Source organism: Triticum aestivum, chromosome 6D, assembly GCF_018294505.1.
Source record: "Triticum aestivum cultivar Chinese Spring chromosome 6D, IWGSC CS RefSeq v2.1, whole genome shotgun sequence".
NCBI lineage: Eukaryota > Viridiplantae > Streptophyta > Magnoliopsida > Poales > Poaceae > Triticum > Triticum aestivum.
Window position 1 is genome coordinate 412169145 of NC_057811.1, and position 7878 is coordinate 412177022.

The following is a 7878-nucleotide window of genomic DNA, read 5'->3' on the forward strand; positions in this document are numbered from 1 at the left end:
TGGGTTCGAGCTTTTCAGGTTGAAGTTTCTTGACATAAGCATCGCATCCCCAAACTTTTAGAAACGACAGCTTAGGTTTCTTCCCAAACCATAATTCATACGGTGTCGTCTCAATGGATTTCGACGGAGCCCTATTTAAAGTGAATGCGGCAGTCTCTAAAGCATAGCCCCAAAATGAGAGCGGTAGATCGGTAAGAGACATCATAGATCGCACCATATCCAATAGAGTGTGATTACGATGTTCGGACACAGCATTTCGCTGAGGTGTTCCAGGCGGCGTGAGTTGTGAAACTATTCCACATTTCCTTAAGTGTGTGCCAAATTCGTGACTCAAATATTCCCCTCCATGATCTGATCGTAAGAACTTTATTTTCCTGTCACGTTGATTCTCAACCTCACTCTGAAATTCCTTGAACTTTTCAAAGGTCTCAGACTTGTGTTTCATTAGGTAGACATACCCATATCTACTTAAGTCATCAGTGAGAGTGAGAACATAACGATAGCCACCACGAGCCTCAACACTCATTGGACCGCACACATCGGTACGTATGATTTCCAATAAGTTGGTTGCTCGCTCCATTGTTCCGGAGAACGGAGTCTTGGTCATCTTACCCATGAGGCATGGTTCGCACATGTCAAATGATTCGTAATCAAGAGACTCCAAAAGTCCATCTGCATGGAGCTTCTTCATGCGCTTGACACCAATGTGACCAAGGCGGCAGTGCCACAAGTATGTGGGACTATCGTTATCAACTTTACATCTTTTGGTATTCACACTATGAATATGTGTAACATCACGTTCGAGATTCATTAAGAATAAACCATTGACCAGCGGGGCATGACCATAAAACATATCTCTCATATAAATAGAACAACCATTATTCTCGGATTTAAATGAGTAGCCATCTCGCATTAAACGAGACCCTGATACAATGTTCATGCTCAAAGCTGGCACTAAATAACAATTATTGAGGTTTAAAACTAATCCCGTAGGTAAATGCAGAGGTAGCATGCCGACGGCGATCACATCGACCTTGGAACCATTCCCGACGCGCATCGTCACCTCGTCCTTCGCCAGTCTCCGTTTATTCCACAGCTCCTGTTTTGAGTTACAAATATGAGCAACCGCACCGGTATCAAATACCCAGGAGCTACTATGAGTACTGGTAAGGTACACATCAATTACATGTATATCACATATACCTTTGGTGTTGCCGGCCTTCTTGTCCGCTAAGTATTTGGGACAGTTCCGCTTCCAGTGACCACTTCCCTTGCAATAAAAGCACTCAGTCTCAGGCTTGGGTCCATTCCTTAGCTTCTTCCCGGCAACTGGCTTACCGGGCGCGACAACTCCCTTGCCGTCCTTCTTGAAGTTCTTCTTACCCTTGCCTTTCTTGAACTTAGTGGTTTTATTCACCATCAACACTTGATGTTCCTTTCTGATCTCCACCTCCGCTGATTTCAGCATTGAATATACCTCAGGAATGGTCTTTTCCATCCCCTGCATATTGAAGTTCATCACAAAGCTCTTGTAGCTTGGTGGAAGCGACTGAAGGATTCTGTCAATGACCGCGTCATCCGGGAGATTAACTCCCAGCTGAGTCAAGCGGTTGTGCAACCCAGACATTTTGAGTATGTGCTCACTGACAGAACTGTTTTCCTCCATCTTACAACTGAACAACTTGTCGGAGACTTCATATCTCTCGACCCGGGCATGAGCTTGGAAAACCATTTTCAGCTCTTCGAACATCTCATATGCTCCGTGTTGCTCAAAACGCTTTTGGAGCCCCGGTTCTAAGCTGTAAAGCATGCCGCACTGAACGAGGGAGTAATCATCAGCACGTGACTGCCAAGCGTTCATAACGTCTTGGTTCTCTGGGATGGGTGCTTCACCTAGCGGTGCTTCTAGGACATAATCTTTCTTGGCAGCTATGAGGATGATCCTCAGGTTCCGGACCCAGTCCGTATAGTTGCTGCCATCATCTTTCAGCTTGGTTTTCTCTAGGAACGCGTTGAAGTTGAGGGCAACGTGCGCCATTTGATCTACAAGACATATTGTAAAGATTTTAGACTAAGTTCATGATAATTAAGTTCATCTAATCAAATTATTCAATGAACTCCCACTCAGATAGACATCCCTCCAGTCATCTAAGTGAAACATGATCCGAGTCAACTAGGCCGTGTCCGATCATCACGTGAGACGGACTAGTCAACATCGGTGAACATCTTCATGTTGATCGTATTTTCTATACGACTCATGCTCAACCTTTCGGTCTTCCGTGTTCCGAGGCCATGTCTTGTACATGCTAGGCTCGTCAAGTCAACCTAAGTGTATTGCGTGTGTAAATCTGGCTTACACCCGTTGTATTCGAACGTTAGAATCTATCACACCCGATCATCACGTGGTGCTTCGAAACAACGAACCTTCGCAACGGTGCACAGTTAGGGGGGACACTTTCTTGAAATTATTGCGAGGGATCATCTTATTTAAGCTACCGTCGTTCTAAGCAAATAAGATGTAAAACATGATAAACATCACATGCAATCAAATAGTGACATGATATGGCCAATATCATTTTGCTCCTTTTGATCTCCATCTTCGGGGCGCCATGATCATCTTCGTCACCGGCATGACACCATGATCTCCATCATCGTGTCTTCATGAAGTTGTCACGCCAACGATTACTTCTACTTCTATGGCTAACGTGTTTAGCAATAAAGTAAAGTAATTTACATGGCGTTATTCAATGACTCGCAGGTCATACAAAAAATAAAGACAACTCCTATGGCTCCTGCCGGTTGTCATACTCATTGACATGCAAGTCGTGATTCCTATTACAAGAACATGATCAATCTCATACACCACATATATCTCATTCATCACATCCTTTTGGCCATATCACATCACAAGGCATATGCTGCAAAAACAAGTTAGACGTCCTCTAATTGTTGTTGCATGTTTTTACGTGGCTTCTATAGGTTTCTAGCAAGAACGTTTCTTACCTACGTAAAACCACAACGTGATATGCCAATTTCTATTTACCCTTCATAAGGACCCTTTTCATCGAATCCGTTCCGACTAAAGTGGGAGAGACAGACACCCCCTAGCCACCTTATGCAACTAGTGCATCTCAGTCGGTGGAACCTGTCTCACGTAAGCGTACGTGTAAGGTCGGTCCGGGCCGCTTCATCCCACAATGCCGCCGAAACAAGATAAGACTAGTAGTGGCAAGAAAATTGACAACATCTACGCCCACAACAAGTTTGTGTTCTACTCGTGCATAGAAACTACGCATAGGCCTGGCTCATGATGCCACTGTTGGGGATCGTAGCAGAAATTTAAAATTTTCTACGCATCACCAAGATCAATCTATGGAGTCATCTAGCAACGAGAGAGATGAGTGCATCTACATACCCTTGTAGATCACGAGCGGAAGCGTTCAAGTGAATGGGGTTGATGGAGTCGTACTCGTCGTGATCCAAATCACCGACGACCGAGCGCCGAACGGACAACACCTCCGCGTTCAACACACGTACGGAGCAGCGACGTCTCCTCCTTCTTGATCCAGCAAGGGGAAAGGAGAGGTTGATGGAGATCCAGCAGCACGACGGCGTGGTGGTGGAAGTAGCGGGGATCCCGGCAGGGCTTCGCCAAGCGCAAGCGGGAGGGAGAGGTGTCACGGGAGGGAGAGGGAGGCGCCAGGGGCTAGGGTACTGCTGCCCTCCCTCCCCCCACTATATATAGGGTCCCTGGGGGCGCCGGCCCTGGGAGATCCCATCTCCAAGGGGGCGGCGGCCAAGGGGGTGGCTTGCCCCCCAAGCCAAGTGGGGCGCCCCCCACCCCCAGGGTTTCCAACCCTAGGCGCAGGGGAGGCCCAAGGGGGGCGCACCAGCCCACCAGTGGCTGGTTCCCCTCCCCACTTCAGCCCATGGGGCCCTCCGGGATAGGTGGCCCCACCCGGTGGACCCCCGGGACCCTTCCGGTGGTCCCGGTACAATACCGATAACCCCTGAAACTTTCCCGGTGGCCGAAACTGGACTTCCTATATATAATTCTTCACCTCCGGACCATTCTGGAACTCCTCGTGACGTCCGGGATCTCATCCGGGACTCCGAACAACTTTCGGGTTTCCGCATACTAATATCTCTACAACCCTAGCGTCACCGAACCTTAAGTGTGTAGACCCTACGGGTTCGGGAGACATGCAGACATGACCGAGACGACTCTCCGGTCAATAACCAACAACGGGATCTGGATACCCATGTTGGCTCCCACATGTTCCATGATGATCTCATCGGATGAACCACGATGTCGAGGATTCAATCAATCCCGTATACAATTCCCTTTGTCAATCGGTACGTTACTTGCCCGAGATTCGATCGTCGGTATCCCAATACCTCGTTCAATCTTGTTACCGGCAAGTCACTTTACTCATACTGTAATGCATGATCCCGTGACCAACCACTTGGTCACTTTGAGCTCATTATGATGATGCATTACCGAGTGGGTCCAGAGATACCTCTCCGTCAAACGGAGTGACAAATCCCAGTCTCGATTCGTGCCAACCCAACAGACACTTTTGGAGATACCCGTAGTGCACCTTTATAGCCACCCAGTTACGTTGTGACGTTTGGCACACTCAAAGGACTCCTACGGTATCCGGGAGTTGCACAATCTCATGGTCTAAGGAAATGATACTTGACAATTGGAAAAGCTCTAGCAAACGAACTACACGATCTTTGTGCTATGCTTAGGATTGGGTCTTGTCCATCACATCATTCTCCTAATGATGTGATCCCGTTATCAATGACATCCAATGTCCATAGTCAGGAAACCATGACTATTTGTTGATCAACGAGCTAGTCAACTAGAGGCTTACTAGGGACACGTTGTGGTCTATGTATTCACACATGTATTACGATTTCCGGATAACACAATTATAGCATGAACAATAGACAATTATCATGAACAAGGAAATATAATAATAACCATTTTATTATTGCCTCTAGGGCATATTTCCAACAGCTGTTCTTTAGTTCATTTTGGCAGCTCTCCTCTTGCATGCCTGGGTCCTTGGTTTTCTATGATGTTCTGCTCTAGGTGAGAAGTCAACAGCAGGACGGGTCTGCCTGGTCCCAATAATGTGGCTGCCATCGGTGCCACTCATCCAGGTTCTAGGGTGAACGTGTCCATTCATCGACGGTGCAGCGCCTTTCGAGCCAGGCGAGGAGGCAGGGGCCTTCTTCGACGATGGATCTGGATGGTGGTGTTTTCGTCAGGTCCCAGGTGTTGTGGCAACGGTTGCCCTTTCGGTCATCTAATCTTCCTCTCCTTCGCCGGCATTTCCCTTCTCCTAGGCTTCGCGCGAGCAAGAGGCCTTGTCATCTTCAAGCTAGGTGCCTCTTGTTGATCTTGTTATAGTTTGTTGTATGTCTGGCATGTGAGCTGCTCCCGGCGCCATTGTATCTTGCCATTTTTTCTCTTGTTTCTATTTGGTTTGTTTCCAGGTTGTAATCCAGAGTTTGTAATCCTAGCCGGTTGATGGCCTTGTTAATTCAAAGTCGGGCTCTTCGCGAGCCTTCGTTCTAAAACAACTGCACAGGAATACACAGCACAAAGATATATACAACAGGTACAGGTATTGAGAAAACACACATTGCCGCTTTCCAGGAAATACATCGTTTATAAGAAGAATTACTACCTGCAAGCGTTAAACAAAGGGGAAATTTGAATCCATTGTACATGCATGACACCTACCCCATTGCAACAAACTGTTGCACAATTGCAATGAACTATACAAAGATTGTGTAGCAATATTGCAATCCAAAAAATGACGGCTCAATAAGGTAAATGAAATCTTATTGCGCAGAAAAGTGAATTGTAGGAAGTTGTCATTAGTTACACCATGGCGAGTTGATGACAAACAACATAGAAAGTGCTTGAAGAATGACAGTTAAAAAAACGAGACTGAGGTCACTACAGTTAATCTTTACCTAATAATAAAGCACCTCCTGCTTCTGGTCATACGTTGTTGGTATTTTTGTAGAAAAGTCCCTGTGTTTTTTTATATTCAACCTGCAGTCCTATTTTAAGTGGCAAAACGAAAAGTTTTTTGGATTTTACACAAAACCCCCTGCACTTTTGGGTAATCAACCCGCAGTTCACTTTTAAGTGACAAATTGAATCGTTTTTTGCGTTTGTACTGAAAATATCATGTCTTTTATGCTAATTAACCTGTAGTCTACGTAGAACAAATGTTTTTTTTGAAATATCCATATCTTTTAAACCATAACTCCAATTTTAATATGTTATATATGAAATTTGACTAAAAATGTGTAGAATCCGAATATGATGTTATTTTTATCTCTTAACCATTTTTAAAATGCTATTTAGAGTGCAACCTTAATCAATGGCGCACAAACAAATTACAGACAAAATAAATGTAGCAAGAGAAAAACCTCATCTTATGCCACGAGAGAGACGGCTTACGATTGACCACATTCAAGCGTGTTGTGGTTCTGTAAGAACTATGATCATCATATGCGAGAATCCGATGACGGACAAATGGCAACAAGATGGGATGTCATGTTGAAATAAAGAACATGGATCTATTGGTTTCTTGACTCATGATTATTTGGTTCACGGGCATGTGGTATCTTTTTCTCCCGTTGCAACGCACGAGCTCTTTTGCTATAGTAGTAGATATGTTGACTGCAGTCTATGCGACTCCATTATTCTCTTGCAATGATATCAACATGGAATTATGGTGTAACCAGGACTTCCAACTAAGTAGAAAGGATTATACTTACCAAGTAAGATAAGACATACATACCTAGTAGCATTAATGGGAGTACAACAATGATAAGGGTGTGCATATACTCCTTTATGCAAGGCTTAAACAAGAAGAAAGCAATATTAATAAGGTTAAAACCCAAGAAAAGAACAATAGTCCACCAAAAGCAAATCATCCAATCGCTTCAGCAACATCAACATATATAAGCTCAGCAACCACTATGAGTTATCATATCACTAAAAATCTTGTCAGAAGTGCTATTGTATCAACATATGCTAGCTTCTAAAGCAGAGAATTGACCTTCAACATTTTCGCTTCAAGCTCTCACGGTTGGATTTCGGGAATTTTACCTGCACAAGCAGCAGCATAAGCGTCTGCGAGCCCTAGAACACGCTCACTATAACGGTCAATGTATTTCCCTACAAATTTCTTCTCTGTGTAAGCAAACACAATGTACAAGTCAATGTCTTTCTTCACTAGATCCTTTACCTCCAGAACTTCTATGACATAGTGTCGGGGCATTACACGCTTCTCCAAGTCATATGCGAGAATTGCCAGCCCGTGTGCGGTGTATGAAGGCTCCAACCCAAATTCCATCCTCAGGAACTCCAACTTGTGGCTCAGCCTCCTCTCTGACATAAGTAGAATGCTTGGCAACTTGCACACCGCCAGCACAGCTTCGGAGCGGCCAAGAGCCCTCTTCAAGCAGGCCATTTTTGAAGTAATATTCTCGGGCCTGATGTTGCAGACGGTCTCCAAAGCATTCTTGAACATCCCTGAATAACGCCTCATGCCGAGCTTCTCTACATGGGTCACCATTTCTTTCACATGGTCTGGTGCTACTTGTGAGCTGCGTTGGGATTTCCTCGAAGAGGAGAGGATGATGCAGTATAGTAGAGATAAGTATTTCCCTTAGTTATGAAACCAAGGTTATCAATCTAGTAGGAGAACCAAGCAACACTATGTAAACAACACCTGCACACAAACAACAAATACTTGCAACCCAATGCATAGAGGGGTTGTAAATCCCTCAACGGTTATGAGCAAGATTAAATTGTATAGGTTTTGATCGATCTATCTGAAA